Raw genomic sequence first — 26,229 nt, 5'->3', positions numbered from 1 at the left:
GTGAGCTTCCTCTTCTGCTTATTTCACCATGGGGCACTATGGACAAATACAGATGGTATTTGTAGGACTATTTGTAGCACAGGACCTTCCATGAGCTTCTCATAGTGCCTGACAGCCATTTGAAAACTGAGTATCTTGTTCAAAACATTTCTAGGCTCTTTCTGGTATTAGTAAACATCTTCTTTTAGGTCTAGACTGTCCCCCCAGTAGATGAAAATGGCAAATGCCAGACATGCTATCCATTATCAATGAACTCAAAGGATATAGCTTTCATTGCTTGATGCATAATAACTTTTTTCTAAAAAAAAAATCGTTTTTTTTGTCACCAAAGGGCCAGTGTCTATAAAAGTCAGATTTGATACTGTTTTCACAGAATTTGCATTACTAAGCTTAATTATTCTGTTATTGTAAACTTGGGGTAAACTATATTTTCTCATTGTTTTGGTTGGAATAAAGTTGACTTTCTTTTTAGCTACCCATTAGTTGCTGTGGTTTTGAATGGTGTTGAAATCAGAGTTGATAACACAGGGTTGTTTTAGTTGTTTAGTTGTTGAGCTGAGCTCACAGTGTCATGACCTCCTCTGTCTCTTGCACCATTCTGTGAGCAGGCCTCTACTGCAGAAGAAATTGTGAGGAGACACAGCTGAGACACAATCCAGACGACCACAGGGACATCCGACACCATTTGGAGATCGTGCCCAGCAATAAAATCTGGGGAGTCAAGAAGGAAGGGGAGCATTCAGAGTTATGGTATTTGTCTCTCCGAGCCACCACTGTGTTGATGGAGCCCAGGTTTCCTGCAGATGGCTGAACCCTGCCTGCCCATGGGGAGTGGTGAATGAATTCCTTGTTTTGCTTTGTGTGTGTGGCTTCTGCTTTACCTGCTTTATAAAATATATAATCTGAATACCTGAATATATTCTATGTATGCTGGTTTTTGCATAACATGCTTTAGATAGAGCAGCATTATAATGCAAGTATAAGACAGAGAGGCAAGTTAATAACATCTGTGCAGTACATTTTTTTACAAGGAAGTATATGAGCTATTTCAAAAGCATGTTGTCAGTTTGCTAGTTATGCCTTCAGGAAATAGTCCCATAAAATGAGTGCAAGCTGCCCTCTAAATTACAATGTAATTTTCTTATTTTAGTGGAAGGTAAGCATTTGGAATACCATCTTGTTTATCACAAATAGAGAACACCACATTTGCTCAATGGAAAATTTTAATCAGTTAAGTGAAATTCGTGGATTCAATGTAACTTTTTTTAGGAGTCTGTTTTAAATACTTAACTACAGAATATGCTGCAGTTTAGTCGATGAAAATGACCTGCCTGTAGAATTACCATTATTGCACATATAAAGTTATGTACTGCAAGAAAATTTTTGTACACTGTAATATCAACTGGATTTATTTTAGACAGTTAAAAGAGGACATGCCAGAGTATAAAAAAATGGCTCTCATAAAGGATAAATATTGTCCTCTGACCCAACTCGTCTTCCACCTTTTTTGGGTTATTTTTCCTGAGTGGAGGGTGAAGCAGGGTTCCATCTGTCCATTCCTTCAGTTAGGGTGCATTTGAGTATTTACTTCTCTAAGAAGTCTCTAAGGTCTATTTGGTCTATGGTACTTATCAATTATTGTGACTAATTTTTAAGTTGCAGGTAATTTAATATATTTACCAAGAAAAAATTTCATGAGCATGCTAAAATCCCTTTCTTTGAGCATGCTACAAATCACACCACATATGTCAGAGCCCTCTTCACTATGGAGTCCTCTTTATTTTATCCATGTTTTATATGTAAGAAGTAGGTCTTTTGTGTCCTAACAAAACAAGCTGATTATATATGTGCAATTCTATTTATATATATATGATCAAGACAGAAATTTGGCATTCCTCTCTGGAGCAGATAAATCACTACTCTGGAAGTCATGCTCAGGTCCACTGTAAATGGGCCAGAAAAAGTTCCACCAGCCAGTTCTTGTGGCACTGAAGTCTAGAATGTAGAAAATATTACCCTGTAAAAAGGAGGTTCGAGTGGCTTCACTGAATAGAACTCAGGATGCTTCCATGGATTGAGTAATCCTGGGTAATGAGCCTGAAAAATTCTCCAAGGGCTTTCTTCTCAGTGAGCAGAGGTCACTCATGACCCTGCACAAAGACGTGCCAGGGTGGAATGGAGGTGGCAAATAATGAACTAACACTGCACAATGATTTCTGTCACAGGCATAACACACGTGAAGACTATATGTCTTACAAATTCAAATGCTATTTTTCTTACTGGTGCTAAAACAGAATGAAGTTGCAGAGCAGTATTCCTGAGAGCCAGATTCTGTTACACATGTTGGATATGAAGTGCCAATGGCTTCAAAAGAGGTTAATTGCAAAGGAAAATAATGTTCACTACGAGAAAGGACAACAGAATATAAGCCTCAGAAGTTTCATAGGATTTTATCCAGGAGGAACCATTATGATCATTGAAATCTGATTTCCTGCAAAACAGCTCCAAAAACTTCAACTACTGATTTGTTCACTTTGCCCACCATGCTGGTGTTCGAGCATGTCTTTTAAAATGACAACTAATTTTAATTTACAGAGTTTAAATGCTGGGAGATGCACTACAAACTCCAGCATGTTTGGTACAGTTTAATTAAATTTTATTGCTGAAAAGTCTGCCTCATTTTGACTTTGAATTTATTAAGCTTCTGATTCTAGCCACTGGGTCTCATTCTCCATTCATCTGCAAGATTAAAGAGCCTTCTACCAGCAGAATACTTTCCTCATGTGGGCAGCTGCAGACTACAAACAATTCACCTCTTAACTTTCTTTTTGTTTAGTTAAATAGATTAACTTTTTTTTAGTCTTCTACAGTTGAGACAGGTTTTTCAACCTTACATTATTCTTTGAGTTCTTTTATAAACCATTTCAAAACTGCTGGCATTCTTTTTATACTCTTTAAATGAAAACTGTACAAAGAATTTCAGTAAGTACTTGCTAACATGGATGGCACTAAACACCTCCTTGTTAGTCTCACCTTTATTAAAGCAAAGTCCATGCCTGGCTTCAGAGCCACAAAATCACTTTGTAACCTCAGGTTCAGATGTGTGTGTCCTGTGACCTCCACCTGCTCTATGGGAACTGGTAAATGCTCTTTTGAAATCTTTTACTTTAGCTAGAGATTCCTTCAAGATATACTTCTAAATAACGTTCAAGCAGAACCAGGTTAAGAAATCCTTGTATGTATGGAAAAAGCCAAAAAAGCCAACTGCTATTATGGATTTATTATTCTGGAAATAGAATAATTCATTAGCTGGACAGACAATAATTTAGACCTAGATATAATTATTATTTTTATTGATTATAAAAATTAGTTAATCAGAAAAAGATAAAGTGATTATAAATAATTGCTTAATTGCTAAAAAAACAATTTCCCCTTGGGTAAATCAGAGGGTTTATCAGCCATTAAATGCATAAACAACTCTGTGCTTACTAAGCTGGACATTGAAGGATATGCTGAATAGCTCTGACAAAAAGAGTTTTTAAACTAACAATGCCAGTCCAAGAAATCAGTTTAAAGTATTAAATATCTTCTCTGTATCTAAAACCTTTCTGTTTACAGTCAAACTGAAAGGAAAGCATTACTTCTCTTCCAAGTAAGTAGGCAAGCCAAAAGCAAAATAGATATTTTCAGAATTTTTTCTTATAATATTTTTACCACCCATGTTTTGGTACCCAAGGAGCAGAGAGATAGTAGTTATGGTGGTTAATCCTGTCAGGGCTTTTTTTAGAGCATAATTTCTGTTTTCATGGAATTTTGATGAATTATGTTACATGACAACTGCTTAAATGTGAATTAAAGTTTGAATCAGTGGCTGAACTGGTTTTTATTCCAAATCAATTTTAAACATGATTTTACAATTCACAGTCTAATGATACAGAAACATTGTTCTTGGCACCTGCTGTAATGATTGTCCATTTTCCTGAGGGCTAGACTGATCCTCTCAGCACAATAAAGATTTCCTTCTTGCGAATGAGAAATCTGGGGAGCATGTTTTCCTTTGTACCGTACTTCTCCCTACCTCCTTCTCACTTTGTAGAATGGACAAAGGACAGTAGTTAGTTCTTGCCACAGGTTTGTAGCCTACATATTCTGCTTCTGAGGGACTTTAAACTTGTCAAGACCTTGGACAGAGAACCATCTCCCTTTCTTCAGATTCCTTATGAACACACAGCCACGCAAAAGAGCCACCAGGGATGAACGTTATCACTTTCCTATTTCTGCTTTCCCCCTTATATTAGACATCCAAGGAGAATGCACAGGCTTGTCCTGATCCATCCTCCACATGTTCAGACTGCTCCTTAGAAGGAAGTGGCTGTTCAGCAGCTGGTATTTCTTCAATATCACTGCTGCCTTTTTGACATTCTGAAATAACCTCTAATTTTCACACAGGTAAGACAAGCTGATGCATATCTATGGACTAGTGAGATTTGGTAGGTGAACTTTATATTTTATATTCTGCTTCTAAAGAAATTACTAGAAATTGCTTCAGTGACACAAAACTGGGAGTATTTTCCTTACTTTCCTCATGACTTTTGGCAATTATTTATAAAAAAATGATTAGCTGCTTTCTCATGATTAGAAGTGTGAAACTGAAATCTTGACTTGCTGGAAAATGTGCTTTTAGTTCTTGTTACTCTGATTTCTTCTCATTGGTGTTCTGTTTGTGCATGCTGAGGAATTTCTGTGAGAGCCAGATTATGACAGATTGGCAAAATTTGGTTTACTTTACATATGAAACTATGCAAAGCCATGAAATCCTTACAGAATTACAAATAGCATCTTAGTACAGGACTCATGCTTTTTAGAGCAGAATCAAATCTGGATGAGCTCCCAGGGGCTGTGCAGCCCTCCAGATCCCCTGTTCTCTTACACTGGGTTCAAAGTTTTGCATGGTGCTAATGCATAACCATTTTCATAGACAAAGGTGAATTTGCAGTCCTGTAGAGTTTTAAGGTGCTCCATGTGGGATCTATTTTGTAGATATTGATTACAGTAAATAATGTAAATCACACTTACAAGCATTGCTGTTGTTAGATCTCTTGATCTTGGGTGTAGTCATAGAAAACAAAACATTTCTGCTAGGAAACCTACAAAATCACACAATGAATTCCAAGTACAAATATTTGCTGCTATATGTAAGGATTTCTTATCCAAACATCACAGGATGTTTCATTTTTCCCAGAGAGGTATCCTAGACTGAATGCGAGTTATAAATAATTCCTGTCAGGCTCGGAATAAAGTTTTGTAAGCCTTCTGAGCACCTGTATTACATGGAACATTGACTTCACCTGCTGTCCGTCATTAAAGTCCCTGGAATACACTTTAGAATGTTGATAGACCTTGCTTCATGCCTTGAACTGAAAATGTGTTATTTCACTGGAAGTGTATTTGTTCACGTTTTTTTTTTAAGCTGATATTTTTAGATTAAATTTCTAATCTTCTCATAAATACTATATCTCAATATAAATTTTATTATTTCATTGTAGCAATATAATCACATATTAATTCGCTCTCCTGTTTTATGTATCATCAGTAAAAACCATTCATGTGAGAATAATTCCAGCTTCCACAGCAAAAATTAAGATATTAATCAAGATGGATAATAAAGTCATGTCCTGTGGAAAACCACTAGATACTTCTAGTCAACAAAATGCTATTTATTATCATTATTAACTTAGGATAAATTAAGCTATAATAAAGGTTAATTGCATAAATAAATCAGCTTGGACTTCTGAATAACATAAAGCAATTTGTTAATGTTTCCTGCACAGACTCTTGCCCTCCATAAAACAACCAGCATCCACTCTTAGGAAAGAAAAGGCAAAAACTTGTGTAAGAGTACTACAATTAGCTATTTATAGTTACTATGGAAACAAAGCAAAATCAAATAGCCATCAGAGCTTGTGTGATTATAATTTTGTTCATTTGATAGGCTATTGAACCATACTCTTGCTTTTAATAGCATTTTATTTCAAATAATAATAAACCTTGGTGTTATGGATTTCACATTCAGGTGTACCCTATTTGATGACACTAAGTGAAGATACCAGAAGGCTTAAATATTACTAACCTATAAACATAAACAGTGTGCAATGTAGGAAGTTCTGCTTGTCTAAAAGAACAATTTTCAAAGTAGGCTGTAGAACAGAAAATGTTGCCATTTATTGTCCGATATTCCTTGATGCAAAAAAAACACCAAACGTCATGCTTTAACTTTTTGTTATGGTACAGGTGAAAATAGGGGTCTATGTGTAGGGTTACACATCCAGTCCTATCAAATAGCTAAAGACGAAGCAACAAGCAGATCAAAGGAAAGAGGTACTTAATGACCTTTATGAAACATTAAAAAAATGTACAGAACAATTGATTACGTATGAAAGCATTTGTGGTGTTTTAAACAGCCTTTAGATGCAACTAATTAAAAATATATTAACTAATTTGGGAACAATCTCAATTTAAGTGTATTCAAATGCAAAAAATACATGATGATCAGCTTACTGCATTTCATGTCCAAGCAGGTACAGGACACATGTCCCTGACATTCAGCACATTCAGATGTAGCCCATGGGTTTGCTGCTCTGACTGTTGCATCCAGGAATTTTGCTGTCTCTCACACAAGCTATCTATCAGCGTCCTCTCTGGAGACTCATTCTGTGATCTTCCCTATCTTCTGATTTTATTTTCTCTCCATTTCTTAAGTGAGATGGACTTCATCTTCACACTACTGACAGAACTACAAGGCTGCTGCTGCCCCACTGCTTCAATGCTCCTTCCACAAAAGCTCACAGGAATAAAGCACTCCAATGGAAAGACCAAGCTATGGATGAAACCTGATGCCCCCACGTACAGAGTAAGAAATACAAGTTGTAATTATAATGGTAGCTTTATGGCAAGAAGAAACAAAATCTCTTGGTTACTAGAGTCCAACTTGCTTTCACAACCAGAAAGACGCTGACTAAAACCTGTGCTGTGTTTCAATTAATCACGAGTTCAAAGATCCATTTCAGACATGGAAAAAGAATTACAATGATGACAGCACCTAACCTTTCTAATGACAAGGGATATGCAGGTACTAAGACTGCCATCAAAGTTTTAAAAGTTTTCTGACAGCATATACAGTGCACACATTCCTGTGGTATGGGATAAACAGCTTTTACTGGTACCACTTTGGAGGGCATCATGTTTCCCTTGCTTCCTTCATGATGATAAAAAAAATCAAAACTCAGATTGCTTTTCCTTTACCCAGCTCTTGACTCTAGTTCTTCTACTGGGCTTGTTGTAAGTTCCATATTTAAATCAGCTTTTCTGTTAAGAAGCAAATTACTTTATGGATGACATCCTGGTTGAATTTACATCAATAGCAATATTTCTGTGGAGACAGAATTTCATAACACAAGCTCAAATTATTTTTAAAGCTATTTCTGTAGGAAATGCAGCTTCCAGAGGCAGAATTTGTCTTGTTTCCCAATGCTTTTAATAACATAATAATGAGCAATTTTTCACACTTTCCTATAAGTAAAGTGTCAGCTTTACTCAGAAGAAGAAAAAAAGAACAATGAAAGTAAAAAAAAAAAAAAAAAAATTAATTTCCTATGATGATACAAACAAAAGGGGAAAAATAATTTAAAGAATAAATTCAGCATAATTGTGTACTACAAACTAATCCACCTGATTTTTTTTCTTTTTTTTTGTAATGCTATTTCAGAAGAATGCTGTTCTTTAAGGCTATTTTTAAAGAATGTTTTCATCTATGACATATTTCTATGTGTCCTGCTTTTCTATATTTGAAAATATTTGCTTCTTTTTCAGTACAATGAGAACTGCTGAATTTTCTCACTTTAGAAGTATCAAAAAATCCTTGTGATGTACTTCGATAGGTTTCCAAAGAACAGTTTCTTGAATCTGTAATTTTTATTTGGGCTTGAAACAAATATGTTATTATGCTGCTAATCATTGTCATCAGTCAAATCCCTTCTTGAAAAATATGTCTATCATTTTGTTGATTAACTTGCTTTGGATGTGTTTTTAATACCTTAATAAATAAATCACTTAATATTCGATTTTTTTTTTTTTCTGAACTAAAACAGACACATAAAAGTCTTTGAAATCTCAAAATTTAATAACTATAGATACATTTTTAGAATCTCTTTCAGGTCTTTTTCACATTTGATTTTCTTTTTGCTGCCATCTTTCACTATTTCTGACAACATCATGTTGGGTGAAAGCCATTGAATCAGTAAGAAAGAATGTGTTGCAGACTTCTGTTTATAACCTAACATCTGACTGATTCATATTAGAACATCTTGTCAGCCACACAACAGAATACAATGTGTTTGTTAGCTGGATTCTTAATTTAGGATGTTTCTGGATTTGTTGATACTATTTTTCCAAATTCTGTATCATCAGGCAAAGAGGAATGTTTCCTCTTCCTATTACAATTAAAGGATGCCTTCTGCTGACAACAAATGCACTTGTATTGGCTTCTAAAGACACAGTCCTTATGAAAGAATTGCAATAAATACATTTTGGTTGGGTTAAACAACAGATGGATGACATCTTCTACAGTTTCATTTCTCTGGTGATATTTTGCCACCCTCTGCAAAGCTTGAATTGTAGCACTTGTGTTATTGTTGATTTTGCAATAGGAACCAATCTGGAAAGCAGTAATGACATCTGAGAAGGGTAAATGTTTTTCAGCAGTTTTCTGCTCATAAAGTCTGAGACAGTGAAAAAGAACAGGTAATCTGAAGGGTTTACCTTTAGTTATGTAGCTTATCTGGTGAGCAAACAAAAAATATGCTGGCATATTTTTTCAATAAACAGCAGTATGCCGCCTTCCTTTTAATTGAAAAATATGAGAAACTGTTGCAAACTTACAGTTCTTATTTTTCTGCCAAGACCTTTAACTTAGGAAATAATTGACATTGTAAAAACTTCTTTTTTATCCTCTAAGCAATTTGGGAATTGGAAGATGTAATGGAAAGTCGAATATGAATGGAAACACTGGAAGGTTTCTAGATGAAACAGAAACATTTGGTCTGAACTCAGAAACACTTTAGGCACAGATTCCCTGGTGAAAACATTCGGAGAAGCCAGTAGAAGTAAAAATCAAAAACTTTCTCTTTGCAAGCAAATGTTACCACGACCGACCTTCCTGTGAAAGGAAGAGGCTCGTGATGCACACAGCTCCTTTCATCTCCTGCTTGGGGTCAAGCAGTGCTGTCCTCAGCAAGCAAAGCTCAACTTCCACCCTCACACATGAGCAGCAAATATATGTCAGGACAGGCATTGTCTTCATGTCCTCACACCCCTTACCTTCCCTGAGCTCTGCACCACACCCAAAATACCTTCTACAATTCTATAAGATTTAATTTGTCATGGGTTATTCAAATGGATCCTTGGGAGCCTTGTACAGACCAGATCATTTGCAAGAGGAGAAGAAATTGCTTTAAAGCAGAGTTAGGTAAATATCAAAGTGGTTTTTGCAAAGGTGAAAAACTGCCCAGAGATATGTCAGTTTAGACAAAGATGAACTTTTAAAAATAAGAAGTGTGTGAAGAGAGAGAGAGAGAGAAAGAATTTTTAGGGTAAAAGCATAAAGATACCCACATTCTCATCCAAAATGCTCAGCCAGCATAATCCTGATATTCAAAAACGTTTCAGGGTTTTGTTTGCCTTCTAAAACCAAATTTCAAAAGTAAAAACCCAACAAAACTGAAAGACCCAACCTTCATATTAGCCCTTCCCTTCCCTTCCCTTCCCTTCCCTTCCCTTCCCTTCCCTTCCCTTCCCTTCCCTTCCCTTCCCCCTTCCCTTCCCTTCCCTTCCCTTCCCTTCCCTTCCCTTCCCTTCCCTTCCCTTCCCTTCCCTTCCCTTCCCTTCCCTTCCCTTCCCTTCCCTTCCCTTCCCTTCCCTTCCCTTCCCTTCCCTTCCCTTCCCTTCCCTTCCCTTCCCTTCCCTTCCCTCTTGAGCAGCATTCCTTATCAAAGTATATCATGTCATCTAAGCTACAGAACAAGCTGAAAATCAGCTACATATATATCATACTCTGTATAAGTTTTCTTTGGGTGAAAGAAAATAAGATCAAAGCACAATTCAGTATCCAACACATCCATATTTATTCAATGCAAAGATGTGCTGTGCTAGGAAATATGTTATGATACGAATTTTCAACTTGGTCAACAAAGGAAGAAGTATCTTGGAGTCTAAATTTCCAATGCTCATTTTTTCCACTGCTCTCAGATGATAGCGCCATTTTTAAATGAAAACCATTTTGCTTTAAGAACATGGGATAAAGGAGAACAATAAAGTGCACTAATCTCTGAAATAGCATTTTGAAGAAGCTTTCAGGAAAAGCAGGCAGTCGTATTGATTTGGAAGGCAAAGAAAGCAACTTAGTGATCAGAGAAAAGGCTGAAGAATTTGTACATGGCTCTTAATGACCAGAGCATAATGCGGGCTACCCTGTGTATTTCTTTAAATAATTTTTTTCACAGGGAATTCAAGGTAGATACTAATGTTTAGCTAAAATAGAGATATTCTTTCAGCATTTGGGTTTGGGCTATTTTGTGTAAAGCTGACTTGCCTCCTTTCTTGACAGAAATTAAGAGAATGAAGCAGCACTGGTTGTGGAAGTCCTGTACAGGGCATCCCAAGTGACAGTCGGCGGTGTGTGAACTTGGACAGCTACAAGGAGATCACGAGGAAATTCTCTTTTCATAGCAGATGAACTGTACCAGTGTGAATTGGCTGCCACTGTGATGGAGAAATGAAATGCAGTGGGACACAGCCTCTCTCTTTCCATGGCATACAGAACGTAGGCCACTTTGGGAGGTCCAGCCTGGAGCTCCCCCTCTCCCTCTTTTCCTTAGCAGTTGGATACTGCTCCAGATGCACTCACTGATGTCCAGTGAAGGGAAGGGATCATTTCCACAGACATGCCTGCTCCACCACTGCCAACACAGCCCAGAGTGCCGGGGCTGCCTTTGCCACAGGCCCCACTGCTGGCTCATGTTAAACTGGGCTCGCTGAACCTTTTCTGCAGAGCTTTTCCCAGCAGTTCTCCCCCACCTTGAGTTGCTTTATGCCATAAAATTCAAAAGGATTCACCTTTACCCATGCAGAGCATCTTTCAGTGCAACACCTTCAGCTTTTCCTTCTCATCTTGAGAAGGACCCATAGGTCATGTGAAGAGAAGATATCAGATAAAGCAGGAAGGAACACCGGCCCCTTTCTGAAGATAGAACTGATTTTATTTTTTAAACACCAATAAATTAAAGATATCAGTGTGTTAGACATATTGCCTCATTAATACACAGAGCAGAGAGGGGATTTAGCAAACAGATGAAAGGCTGGCTGCTGGTACTTCTCACCTTATGTCGTTCTACATGACTGTGAAAATGGTTCATCCTAAAAAACAGATCCTACAGCACAGAGGTGTACTTGTCTCCAAGTCCATAGACCCAAACTTTTTATCCCTGGGGTCAGTGAGCAGTAAACAAGAGTTTGAATTCACTGCACTGCTACATGTGCATGAAACTGTGAGTAGATGAGACAATGAGAAAAAAAAAAAAAAAGTATTTTCATTCCTTCCTGTTTAAGCTCAGAACCATTTCTGTCTCGTAAAAAGACACTGGATAAAAATTCATAATGTAACTGCTCTCTCTTGGTAGAATGAATGAGTCATAAAGATAGAGCCATTCTATAGCAACTTTTTCCTATTAGGACATTAGGACATTCTTATAAATGTTTGTTTTTAAGTTTGAGAAGCAATGGAAAACTTTTTTAATTAAGTGGCTAGAGTTATTAATTAAAAATACACAAACAAATAATATAACTAATAAACAATATTTAAATATAATGCAAAGAAATATTTTGATTTAGGACTTAAAAAATGAACTAAATCTAGTGTACAGAATTTATTAAAAAGATTAATAATTACATGGAATTGCTATTTTAATTGCTTTGCTTATCATAGAGGCATTATTCAAAGTCTTTTAAGATGAACAACTTCATTTGCATGTGTGCTGCTCCTAATTAGTTTGATGCTTTGTGCTAATAGAATGGTCCCACAGCAAGAATGTGTCTTTAGAGTATTTGTAACAAGTAATTTATTAAAGTATAGTCTTCTACATTTGGTTATGGTGGAAGAGTTGGTGACCTTGTCGAACACTGAATGCTGTTACTGCTTTTTCATGACTATGATAAAGGAGGGAAATGCATTGTCCTTAGAGAGGGATGCAAAGAGGTGACAGGAGCTTATTATGTAGTTAGGAGAAAATAGCCAACAGCACTTTGTGAAAATGACATTTAGCAAAAAAAGTATTAAAAACAATGAAAACTACAGACTGTTGAAATTTTTATCAATAACATCCTTGTTTTCCCTAGCAACTAAGAAAAAATGAAGAAACACAGTAAGTTGGATTACACAAAAAGTCCTTTAAAAGCTTTGGTTCCAGGGATGAATAACCAGGAGAGCAAAGCACAGCTGGTGAATTCAAGGCCAGGTTGGATGGGGCTATGGGCTAGGTGGTGCAGTTGAAATCATCCCTGCCAGAGGGGGTTTCAACTGGATGATCTTCAAGGCCTCATTCTAACCCAAATCATTCTATGATTTTATGAGGAGACTCCTCCAGAGAAGTATTTGAAAACATTAAGAAGATAAACAAAACCACCATGGTGCCATTAAAGAGTTTTCAATCTATTTTCAGTTTAACAGAAAGCAAGTTAACATTGAATTAAATATATATGCCTATTATTACTTTGAATAAGGATTTTATTGTTATTGCATTGAATATTTTAATAAACTTCATGCAGTAAACACGGAAAAGAACATTATAAAAAACTCATTAATTTTAATTAGTCCTGTTATAAATTAAGTGACACTGCTCAGCTGCCTAGCAGTAAGTAAAATGCCATTTCTGAATTCACATGTAAATAACTGTGAGTGACAATTAAGAATATGATGATAAAGGAATATATAATTACTGCTATTAGCATTATACCTAAAAAACAATTGAGGACTGACTTGTACTTGTTAAAATAGAAAGCTCATTTGAAGAGAAACACCAAAATATTTTTTCACATGCTTATATCAATCCAGTTTATTATATGTTTAATGAATGCATAACACAAATCAGTATAGAAAACAAAGCAATAAGAAACAAAGAAAAATATATTCATTTTTCTGTTGATTACATGCAAGGAACTCTGTCTTATGGTGATACAGATTTTAATTAGTCTGTGTTTGTTGAATGAGATGAGAGGCAACAGCTTTTTATTTAAATTTTGCTTTTTTGTTGATGTATTTCATTTGGTAATTGTTGGAGTTTGTGAGTAAATATGGACCAAAATTCTGTAAATATGAAATAATTTCCTAATTAATTTTTCAATGTAAAGTTGCTTAGATTTAAAAATGCACGTGCTTAAAATAAAACTATTTTAAAATATTTTAAAGTAGTATATTTGGATTGGTTTGCAGTTTCTTCAAATCTTATTTTAATAAGTGTAAACAGAATTTATTAAAATATTATAATTGTTATACAGCTATCTTGTTTTATGGTTAATTTGATCCAAAAGTAGTAGCTTTCAGTTTTCAGCAAATTGAAGGAGTTGTCAGTAAACTGAAGGATGTTATACATACTTATTTACGTATAAGAGCTCCAAACTTTTACTGCTGCTTACATAGTCACTGTCTTTACATGGGACTGCCTGTGTCACTGTCATACAATTGATATTTATTAAAATGTCGTCACATGTGTTGGTACTATATTGCCAAAATTATAAAGTATTAAATAATGATTTCCTTCTTGTCTGCTTGGAAAGCCAATACCAATAATGGTGTCAACCAGTTTTAGTTTGGTTGTTTGTTTTTTCCTTTTTTTCAATTGTAAATACGTTAATTTTCATTGTTCACATCACTGACATGTTAATTTTTTTTTTGATAATGGGATTAATTAACCCTATTTGCTCAGGAGTGTAAAATAAATAGAAATACAATGATATCAGGCTCTGTCTACAGTGGCCTCCTCTGGTCATTTCTGTAGTGTGTCCATGGAAGACACCTGTTTTCTACTGATTTTCCTCTCCTTTCCCTCCCTTAAGGAGTCAAAATAACATGAAGCCATTGTTCTTTCCAAAGTGCTCTAAGCCCTTCTGCATTAGGGAGGTGTGTTCTCACCACACCAGAAATACCATCATGACTTACAGGTTATTTATACTGCAACACTTCTACCCCTAATTTCTGCCAATTTTCACCATCGCATCAGGTCACAAAACACAAAACACTGAGGTATTTCTCTGGCTGTGCAGCAAGGATAGATTCAGTTGGGTTGCACATGGAGCACTGTGAGCCAGTGATGCCCTTCTCATCTCTGGGCCTATCATGTGCTGAACTAGCTTTGTTAGTGTGCATCCACTCTCACTTATGGGTCATAAAGCTATGCCCAGTCACCACATTAAACCTGGTCTATAATTGTTCCTGATTACCTAGGGTGTTCTGTCTGAAAAAAAAATTAGAAACAGAGTAATTCAGTCATTTTCAAATTCCTCTATGTTGATTTACTTGTCTTTAAAACCTGACATCAAATCACCATTGCTGATGAAAGTGGAGAGGAAGAAAATCTGTGCATAGCAGTTCCAAATGGAAGTACTTCAAGTAAAAAGATATGAATGCTGCTGGGAGCACTTGCAGCAGACGGATCTGGCTATAGATTGATCTCTTTTGTTCAAGCCAAGCCTGCTGTCAGCAATAGCTTGTCTCTCTTTCAGCTGATTTTAAAAGCATCACCCAGAAAATTAGCAAAATGAAAAGGGATGCTTCTCCTTTCTGAATCTCACACCATGCATGTACAGAGCTTTGTATGGTCTGGCAAAAGGATGCAAAGCAATGAATTCACAGGTAAAGTTTAAGAATCCACAATGACTTCCAGCTGGGGAGTACTATTAAAATTTAAAATGCTTGTGAAGATAAAACATGGTTACCTATGGCCCCTGGAAATGGGGGAGGGAGCAGTTCAGGAAGGGCTACAGTTGCTGCTGGTAAAATGAATGATTACCAAGTAAAAATAAATGCAGGAAAGACAGTCTAATATTCACTTCTGAGGACAGAGTAGCAATGACAGTGTCCCTCTGCATCATTAAGCTCCCAATCCAGATACTGATGGCAGGGGCAGAAGAATTTTATTATCTTGCTTTTTGACACATAAAAGCCAAGTTTGATGGAAGACTTTGTCTGAAAATTATTTATCTTAGCTGTTCCATCAGATTCCTTCATTTTGGTAGAATTCAAAGCTTTTGGGAGTGGGTATGAATAACAAGTAAACAAGAAATTTAGTTGGTAATGCTCATTTGCCTTTTCTCTCTTTGGTAACAAATGGTGCAAACAGTAACACCAACACATATATTGCTGCAGGATGCTCTCAAACTTCATTGTGGATTCAAATGAAAGGGAAAAGAAAATCCGAATATATTCTACTTGTAAACTTTCTGTAAAAAACAGATGAGGTGCCATCCTAAGAACTATAATTTCCATGTTCTTTCTTTTCTACAGAGATGGAAAGGGATCATTAGGAATATATATAGCCCAGCAAGCAAGGGACTGTTGGATATCTCTGAAAAAAATGCATAATAAATCAGTGAACAAAAGCCATGAAGATTCCACTGTTCAAAATATTGTTTTTAAAGCCCTATGATGGGTGGTCTAGCTTAAAAAGAAAAAAAAATCCCCCCAGAATAAAAAAAGTTTCTTCCCAGCAGCATAGCCCTCTCATTATTTCAAATCTCAGGTTTAAGGCTTGAAGAAGCAGCAGTAGGGTTATTATCCTCTGTAAGATTCAGTCTCCTGTGACAATTTTTTGACACACTCTAACAGGATAACAAGGCATAGAAGGCTGACACAGGAGGATGATAATGCACTTGAGATTGCCTTTTGAGTAATTATGTGATCCCAATTAAATTTGTTTAGAATGTCTTAAAAGGCAGGTTAAAATTCAGTATTCATTGTCCATCTTTCTCTATGAGTTGAAGTCCTGCTCAGTACACTGAATAATTGCCATGAAAGCAATGATTAGAGCTTCACTGCCAGGATTCATTACTGAGCTTCCTTTGCAGTGTTCACTGCTAAGGTTGCTCCCCAGTTTTTCTTGCATTTGAATGCAAGAGGTTCTGGTAATAAATGACATTAAGGATATATGTAATTTAGGATATATGTAAAGGTACAGTCACCCCAGAGACAACTTCAATCCTAATTAAGCATTTGCAGTACTTCTAGAAAAGAAAAGGTTACTTATACTTGTTCTTCTAATGACGTATGGATCTGGACTCTGCAGTAAAATACACCTTTTGATCATAATCCGAATATGGGTATACTTTGGGAAAAGCTATCCTTTGCTTAAAAATGAACTGCTTTACCAATTTTATCTCAGAAGAGTTTTTGCACTAGTATTCCAGAAGTACTTTTTCAAGGAAGAATTATGCAGGCATTTTTGATTATTTTTTCTGCATGAAGTACATGGATTATTTGTCCTAAAGATGGCAACTGACAGTATACTGTTTCATTTACTTTAAAGAAAAGGATTAACATATCTTAGCTACTTTCCCTTTTTATTGAGAGAGCAAATGACTTGTGCTTGAATATATGCATATCTGCAATGTAGTTATTTTGATCAGTGAAAAATAATTAATGCAGGCAGGTTAGCAAGAAATGTAAGCTATAATCAGTGTGTTAATTTGTCTTTGTAATTAACTGTGCACTCCTATGGTTCTCTCTTCTTGTTTCTACAACCCCAAAACCCCCTTGCAGTTAGCATCAGTTATATAATTTCTCATTCAAGTAGAAGCAATTGGCCCATTGGTCCAGCAGTGCATTTTCAGCTCAGATATGAGAGGATGAGATGGCACCCAGCTGTTCAATAGCAGATTAGATGCAACTCCCTCTAGGCACGCAGTGTCAAATTGGTCAAGACTCACAATTATTATTTGGCTTAAATTATATCTTTCTATGGTTTGAATAAAAAATATCAGAGCTCCATCAACCTGCCTGTACACAGGCGGGTGAACAATGTTTATCTCTTAGAAACCCCTCAAGCCATGCCCAAACTAATGAGACCCCTACATTTCATTGGTGTTTCTGCCCAGTTCATCAAACTGAAACCACCAAAGAGGGAAATGTGAAAAGATCAATGACAAAAGAAAAGGCATGAGTATTCAGTAAAGTTTGAGTACTTATTTAAATTTGCATCAAATAACAAAATCATGAGATTTGATATTGATTCTTTCTTAAATGCAAATTGCTCCAAAATTATTTTGTCGATGAAGGAAGGCATTGATAAACTGTATGTGCCTTATGGCCTGAGATGGTCAATGCCTTCTTCTGAAAAGGAGGGTGCAAACTTATTATTTGAATGACACAGTAAAACTGACTATTTAAATGTACTAAGTTCTCATAAAGTTGATTTCAGCAATTTCTTTTGTGCATATATGTATATAGGATATGTATAATCTCACAAACATGACATGGCAATGTGTGATACTGTTCAAGCAATTGCTATCTATAGTGGTTCACACATTTTAGAAAGATTTCATAACCCCAAATATCCCATTAGACCAAACAAAATAATCACAAGAGCGTATGACCAAAAGCTTTTCAGAGTATAAGTATTTGGGCTGCACAAGCAGAAACTTACTCAGACTCAGATTCAGTGAGAGGAAAAGGCTCCAGAGGCTCAATGACTTGCTATAATCCTTGATCATGAATTGCTACCATTAATTTAATAAGTCAATTGTGAGTTGAAATCCAGAGGAGAAGCCAAGAGCATCTTGACATCTTCAAAAATGTTGAGTTGGAAAGTCAATTTTGGTCAGCTTGTTTCCATAAATAAATTTTCAATTCTATTAAAAATAAATTAAATCTATCATTTTAGGAGCACATCCAGTGTGTACAGCTGGAATTTTGTGAAGGAAAGAGCATGGTGTAACATTTGAGTTGATATAAGATTGGCCTTTCCCCAAGAGAAAATTATAGATTTTTCTACCAATCACAAAGTAACACAGAGTTTGCCAGACTTAAAGTGCTTAGCAATATTCTTGGCAAAGGCTGATATATAATCATCTGTCAATTATACTACTGCTGTGTGCTGGAAAAAGAATTAATTTCGACTCCATTAAAATTTGATCTCCTTAATCCAGGCCTTGATATCTTTTTTCTAGAGGAATACATTTTTCTACACAGTATAAGGTAGAGATTTCAAGCTTTTCAGATTATTCCCACCATGCATTATCTGGAGTAAAAATAAAAGGGGAACATTTTGCAATTCAAGCTGAAAAAAAGGCAAATACTAGAAGCATAATTTGAAATTTCTTTCAACAGAAAAATGCATCAGTTTTAGTCCTAGCTTGGCTCAAAGATGGAAATACAAGATCATCCAAAACTTAAAGGAAAAAAGATGCATTGCTTCACAGGGAACAAAAAGTTGTCTATTGCAACAATAAAACACATTTGGGATAGAAACAGAGTTTTGGTCCTTCTAGAATTAAAAAAAATATTGCCATAATATCATTTATGTCTCGGTAGCTGTGGAAAACTTTGTGTTTTTCTGATTTTTACTCCTCAAATGTGAGCATCCTGCTCTACTCATCTCTAATGAACTAAACCTTTTTTCTACTTTAAGCTTGAGCTTCATGTAGTTGAACAGTTTGTGATTCAGCCATGATGGTTCCTTCTTAAAATTCTGATCCAACATTCTGCATTGCAAAATATTAATATGTCCTCAATATAGTGTCATCAAAGAATTCAGAACTCTCCCAAGCTTCCCTTTTTTTCAAAATTTACTATTTCCTCTAATAGTCTAACATACCAGTTGGAGTTCTAAATTTTCTTTCTTCAGGATTCTTGTCTCTGTTGTGATATTCTTTCTTATCTTTTCCTTGAGAACCATGGGGCCTCATGAATCAGAATCAACTAATTCATTTCAGTGATCAGAGTCCAACTGAAAAGGTGTATTTGTCACTCCCTTTTGCAAGAAAAAAAAAAATCCCCAACAAAAACAACTTCAAGCAGTACCAGATATTTTGTGCATTCTTCATCTGGCAGCTGCCTCTTACTCCAAATCATGTATTTCTCTAATCAATAGGAAATCTCATCCTCATCTGTAGGATTCCTCCCTTTATGTGGGTCTCCATTTTACCATAAACACACATCTTTCTTCTATTCTACTAAGAAAATGAGAATTCAGTGTTACTTCTGGTGGGTTTTTTTTTTGACACAGGCACACACAGAAAAACCCCAGTAGCTAACTAGAATATAAAAATATTATAAGTAAATTTTAAATGTAAATCTGGAGTCTCTGTGTTAGAAATGGAAAGAAAAAAAAGTTGGGGAGAAAATTTCTTGTTCTCTCAGTATACTGAAATAATTTGCTTAATAATCTATTTAATTTTAACCTCACAGACTATTAGTAGACTTACATAAATTTAACTTTAAATCTTAGAATTTTATTTGCTTGAACACTATTCTATATGGCACAGAGTTCCACAGACTATTTGCATACTATGTAAAGTAGGACCTCTTGTTTTGAATCTTTTGCATTTTCATTTTAAATGACCTCCTCTCCATCTGGTATTGAAAGGGGCTATAGATTTTTGTCTATATGATTCATGATCTTATATATCACATGATATAAAGTTTTGCTTTTCTTCCCACAGCAACTACGATTAGTCTACATAGTCTCTTAAAATAAAATCTGCTGTTCCTGTCTGAAGATACAGTTTTGCTGTACTTTACTGAATTTTTTGAATTCAATATATTTGTGATATTAGCTAAAATAGACTTGTACATCAAAATCCCATTGCAAATCACTGAGACCAGCTATTATCAAAACTTCCACCTCACCTGTTCCTCTCCTTGCAAGATGAATGTCATCTAGCATCTTTTGCCATAGACTGTAAACTTAATTGCACCAATAACATGCTAGTTTAAACTGTCTTCTTGCTATTAACCTACCTCTTTTGAATGGAAAGAAAAATTAAGATATTTAGGAAAACTGAGAAGAAAGATTTCTCCCTTCCTTTTCCCTAAGCTTTCCTTCTGTCCTTCTTGAAGACAGTGGCTCTTTGCTATGCTGTGTCACACAGGACTGTTGGCCACTGAGGATCTGCAGGACACTCATGTATCCAAACACACACAGACAGATGCTGTTTCCAGGCTGTAGTAAAATGTTTATGGTTGTACTTGATCTCAGAACCATCTAGGTTGGAAAAGGCCATCTATCTCTGCACAAAAGTCATACCACTGAAGCTGGTGCCAGTTAAGGAAGCAGCTGAGGGAGCTGGGGGTGTTTAGCCTGGGGAAAAGGAGGCTGAGGGGAGACCCTGTTGCTCATTAAAATTACCTGAAAGCAATTGTAGACAGCTAGGGGCATTGGTCTTTTCACCAAGGTCAACTGATAGGCTGAAGGGAAATGTCCTCAAGCCACACCAGGGTAGGTTTAGACTGGATATTGGGGGAAATGTCTTCACTGGAGTGGTAGTCAGGCATCACAAAAAGATGGCCAGAGCAGTGGTAGAGTCAGCATCCCAGGAAATGTGCAGAAAAGCATGTAGATGTGGCACCTGGGAACATGGTTTAGTGGTGAACTTGGCAACATTGGGTTAATTGTTGGACCTGATGATCTTAGAGGTCTTTTCCAACCTAAGCGATTCTGTGATTCAATGCAATTTTTTTCTTCTAGGTGGGTCATTAAGCTTTTGGTGAACCTCACCTAATTTCAGGAAGATATCCGATCCTTACTCTTCACAATTTACTGTAATTTATGCTAATTGCGTGTAGCTGCGTAAGTCTCTTTTCGTTCCCTGAAAAAGTTAAACTTGAAGATTCAAGTCCCTAATGCGCAAGTTAATGAAGTTTAGAATATTCTGGGGAACTAATATATACTTGCTGTCCTCCATGCTTTTGTTACAGTTTGTCTTTAAATAAGAGCAAAGAACTAAAGATCTTTGTTTTGGTGCAGCTCACTGCTGGCATCCTTGTCTTACCTTCTTGAAGCATTCTTAGAATGTCCTTGTTAGCTACCCCCAAGAACAAGTTAACTGTAGAATAAAGGAGGAGAAATACACAACATTTGACTACAACAAAAGGAAAAGAAACAACAGATTGAGAAACCTGCCCTTTCACACACCTGAGCACAATTATACACAAACTGCAGTGAAAAACTTGGTTTCCCCTTGCAAGTGAACTCCCCATGAACTCTGAGGGATGGCTTCCAGGGTGAATGTCTGCATATGCCTTCCCTATGCACTTTGTTGGTATATAATAAAAAATCCCCATTATGTGAATTTAAGTAACTCACAAAATCTGTTTATTGTTTAATATTATGTCATCACCAATTTTATGCTTTAATTAATTTTCTGCCATATTTTCTCATGTTATATGAGAAAGCTATTTGTACAAACTCATCTTTTTAAAATTAATTTCATTTTCCTTTCTGAAAAAGACCTCCTGCATGAACACGCTGAGAAAATGAAAGGAAAACTTCACATATTTAATTTTATCAATCAGAATTATTCATATGATTAAGCTTTGTAGAGTTTAAATAACAAACTGACTTGACATGCCCCTAACTTGCATAACCATTGTCTCAGGAAAGTAACTTAGATACAGACTGTCTGACTGCGTATGGAATTAAGATTAGAAAGCCTTGCCAGAGGTGGGTAGAGGGGGTAAGGAGATGGTCTTGCATTCTTTCTCATTGCACAGGGTTTTATTTTTCCAAGGTGGGTGGTTGCCAGGAAACAGTAAATACAACTGAAGAAATGGATTTATTTGACGTGAATCCCTTAAGTGAGGCGAGAGAACAGAACACATGCAATGACTGAGCTGAGGATCAGTTTGAGAAATCCACATTTGTTCAGGTGATTGCTGAGAAAGCCACACACAGTATTTTATTTTTGCATCCTCTTCTGCCCTGTTTTCATCTCCTGCAAGAAAGGAAGATGAGTACAGCGCTGGCAGCTCCATGATCTTTGAAGGCAGATTTTCTGGGGTGATGCCTGCCATCCAAGAAACCTTTATTGTTCTCACGTGGTGGCAGGGAGCCTGGGGGAGAGAATCTGCTTGACTGTGCCAGTCAGGTACCAGGGTGCTCCCCACAGCCCCAGCTCCACTCCCACCTCTCTGACTCCTTTCCTTCCCATCCTGTTCTTGCCTTCTCCCTTTTCCTCCTTCCCCTGCTTACAGCCATGGAATTAATGTCAATTTTCTTCTAGCTCTGCTTACACAACATTCTGTGAAATATTCATTTCCCATGCATGTATTTCATCCAGACTGAAATTTGCTGGATGCAAAGCACACATCCTTCTTGGTATTTGTTTGTTTTTGTTTTCTTTTTTTTTCTTTTTGCTTTGTTTCTGTCTGTTACAATCAAGCGCTATTCTTGTCTGTTTCCATGCAGCATCACAGCAATAAATATAAATAATAAGAGTATGTGCAAATTATCCATGACTAACTGTTTCTGGGGGAAGATTACCACTTCTCTGGGATTCACCCCTCCCATAAGAAGTCTATAATCTTATAGACATATTAAATCATTGAAAGGGTTCAGAAATGTTAAAGCAGAAAGATTTCAACAAGGGAAGCTGAAATCTGCAGCTCCCTAATAACTGCTCTGACATTTTTATGTAAAGATTTTTTTCAAAATATATTTTAATTGATAAATTTTGTTTTAAAACTTGAGGCTACCCTACCCCAGTAATTATGTGTACTATGAATTTGGAAGTGTGCTGGAGAAAAGAATTAGTGCAATTACCTTCACTATAAAAACAGGTATCTGTGGACATATAATTTAAGACAGCACTCAAAAATATTGCACTTTCTTTTTTATCTATTAATTTTTGAAGATGATAATTGGTGAGAAATTCTTGTGTCATGGCTCTGATTTATGTTTGTTGTAAATTTACAGACACATAATATTATCAGAAAGATGTTCTGAGCTGGGTAAAAGATATGTCTACCTAAGCAGCTAAAGTTATTAAAACTCTGTTGCTTCCATAGTTATCATATTTTATTCAAAGATTCTCAAAAGTTTAGACAGAAATTTTGATCTAAGTAGGGGTAATATCATTTATCTATTGAAAAATTACTTGTAATTTATAAAGATTTGAGGAAAGTAGGACATTCTTGACTTTGAGTTATTAAAACTCAGAAATATCAGGTTTAAGGATGAATAAAAGATAAAATTCTTCTGTTAAAAAGAAAAGTCACATGAAGTCTATAAGAAATCAAGTTTTTCAGAGAAACTGGAAATTCAAAAGTGTAAATATATGTTGTACTGTTTACACATCTACACCAGTTCTGACAGTAGTGCATGCCCTGTTTTACTGCACACATTTTGCAGAGTAAGAAAGATGAAAGCATGAAATCTAGACAGTACGCTTGTAGAGCCCAGGCTCCTGAGAAAAGTGGAGGAAAGCCTAACTTCTCTTGCAGTCTGGCTAAGAACTAGAGCTGAAAAAGTCACCATTTCCTGAAGGGGTGCCCGCCCTTCCGAGGCAGGAGTTTGTGCTATGGAAATCTGGCAGACGCTTGCCCTGAGTAAAGTGGATGTCCACCAAAGTAAAGAGATGTCTTAGAGTATAACCTACCCCAAGTGACTTTCCCTGTGTCAGGGCATGTTCTGTCAGGCACAGTGACCAGAAACCAAAATTTCCTGGATTGCAACCCTGTATTACTTCTCTCAAATCTCATTACCTTAAACATTTACAACCTTTACAGTAAGATTTGCCATAGGGAAATGCTATTGAGGCAGGTGACACTTCAAACCTACCAATTCTGACAGTATCCTTTCCGTGCATTTCTTTTTCAAAGGATCAGTGCGAGCAACTGCCACTTCCTATCGTGTAAGAACACTTGCTGATCTTACTACTGCCAACTTCTTCACCACATCGCTCACTGAAAATGTGGTGACAAGATGTAGCTGTCAGGAAATCATGTCCTCTACTAGCAAAGCACAAGCTCATACCAAATCCATGCTATATTTGCATAATATAAATATATATGTTCCAATACAATACAAACAGCCATGGAAAATCTGCTATTTTCATGGTGTGTATGCACAGTTGCAGAAAATAACCTTTATATAATTTTGCTGTTGTTATTTTTGTTGCATTTCCTGCTTTTGTTTTCTTGTTGTTATAAAATGTTACTTTGAATTAAAACTATACAGCAAATTTCCTATTTTGTGTATGCACATGTGTGCATGTACACAAATCCCTGAAATGACAAATAACCAAAAAATAATGCTTGAGTTGTTTCAGTTCCTTTGATCATCTCAGTTTTTGATGGTGTACATCATGCTTTTCAGAATAATACCCATATTTTAATTCTGGTTTTATTATATTTTCAGTCTTTAAATATGAGTCTTTAAACTTTCAAAAACACGTCAGGCATTATTGCTGTTTTCTTAATAGGAAAATGAGACAAAGGAAGATGACCAACATACTGATGGTCATACAATGTTGGGTCATGACAGAAGTTCACTTTCAGTTTCCTACACATGGCAAAATGTTACTCTTCTCCCTAGCTCTGACTTCAAGGAACTCAGCATTTCTCTGGACTGTCCAGTGTAATAATTTCTTAAAAAGTATTTAGGACAAGAATCACGCAGAAAGTTGTGGTCTAAGCAAATTCTGTGGGCATTTTACTGATGGTCTGGGGTGTTGTTGAATTACATTTTTTACCTGTTTATAATGTCCTAATTACTTCTAAAAATAATATTTCATCTCTGTTTAGATCAGAGAAGGTGTTTATTTCCAGGGAAGATAATTCTTCCGCATTTCTATATGTTTCCTTGTTTAGACAGGAGAATTTATGAAGGCATCGAACATCTAAAGCAGCATTCATTCCCCGCTTCTGATATTGCTCTTCCCTAGTGTGTTATAAGAACAAGGCTGTGCATTCTTTCACTCATATTCCTATCCCTGAAATATGGGAAACACAATATCACAGCTGTGCAAAAGAATTCCTCAGTCTCCCTGTGATGGAAAACCCCTATAGAGTATTGACTTCAATAATCTGGAAATGTGGGTGAGCAGAAATGAAGCAGGTGTGGGATGGTGGAAATGCATTGACAGGAATATGACAGGAGAGAAGGAGAAGGAACAGAGATTCCTGTTTACTCTGGCACTTCATTCTACCTGCTAATCCCAAACCCACAGATCCCAATAGCATTCTTGATCTGTCCATAACCAAGAAATCTATTATTAGCTGCCCAGCCAGGTCCATTTAGATCCCAGACAATCTGTTTCTATAGTTATTCCCATTTGTAATTAAAATCACAGCTATATCTGTACAAGCAGCCACATGCCATAGAATACTTGATTATAGCAGCTTTATTCCCTAGTGGCATTTTCTAAGGCTTAATTTATAAAATAAAAATAGTATTTGAAATTGTGTTATGAAAAAATATGATTTCAAAATACATGTTGAGAAAAAAGATAATTCTACTAGAAAAGAAACTAAACACAACCACATAAAAACTTAATAACGGAATATTTTCCCCCCAACTTTCTTTTAAAAATTCCTGAATATCTTTGTAATTTGGAAAACATATGTCAAATCAGGAGTCTCTCCAGGTCAGGACTGACAAGAGTGCTGCATTTCAGTGTGCTTAATTATCTAACATAAAGAAGAAGAGAAAGTTCAGTCTGTGCACATTTCATGTTCATGCACCTTTTCTCTGGTTAAACTATGACACTTGCTCTTACTTCAAATATTTTTTTTAATAGAAAAGCCAATTATCCTCCACTGACTTTTGGCACAAACATCAAATGTTTCTGACAGCACATGCTGACCGTGCATTACACTTTTACTTTTTCTAATAGAGTATATAGCAAATGGCTTTAGCATGGTTCCAAAGCAATTTAAACAGTCTAATTTTACAGTCTAATTTTAATCAGCTGGGGGAAAAAAACCAACAAAACCAACAACCAAATAAAATCCACTCTTAACAATTCTTTTCAATGAAATAATCAGTTTCCATCTCAGTTATTTGGAATAGAAACTTTAGATAATTCAATTACTGTAAATACTTACAGAAAACTAAGATGATTTTTTTCCACAAAATTGCAGAATAAATTAAAACATCTCTAGGCTAAATATAAATACACAGAAAAATGTAT

At 36.0% G+C, this 26,229-nt stretch overlaps 1 protein-coding gene and 1 long non-coding RNA gene across 5 annotated transcripts in view; one reads left to right on the top strand and one right to left on the bottom strand.

The window, feature by feature from the left end:
* Positions 1–3,076, top strand: part of LOC140684935 (uncharacterized) — a 51,982-nt gene extending 48,906 nt beyond the window's left edge. Inside the window, exon 2 of the long non-coding RNA XR_012057956.1 lies at positions 609–3,076. This is a non-coding gene — a long non-coding RNA (uncharacterized lncRNA). The remainder of the gene's footprint in view (positions 1–608) is intronic.
* IL1RAPL1 (interleukin 1 receptor accessory protein like 1) overlaps positions 1–26,229 on the bottom strand; it is a 676,860-nt gene that overhangs the window by 97,322 nt on the left and 553,309 nt on the right. The window lies entirely within an intron of this gene.

Source organism: Taeniopygia guttata, chromosome 1 (genome assembly GCF_048771995.1).
Source record: "Taeniopygia guttata chromosome 1, bTaeGut7.mat, whole genome shotgun sequence".
Lineage (NCBI taxonomy): Eukaryota > Metazoa > Chordata > Aves > Passeriformes > Estrildidae > Taeniopygia > Taeniopygia guttata.
Note: the sequence above shows the minus strand (reverse complement) of the source record. Positions and strands in the feature narration are given on the sequence as shown.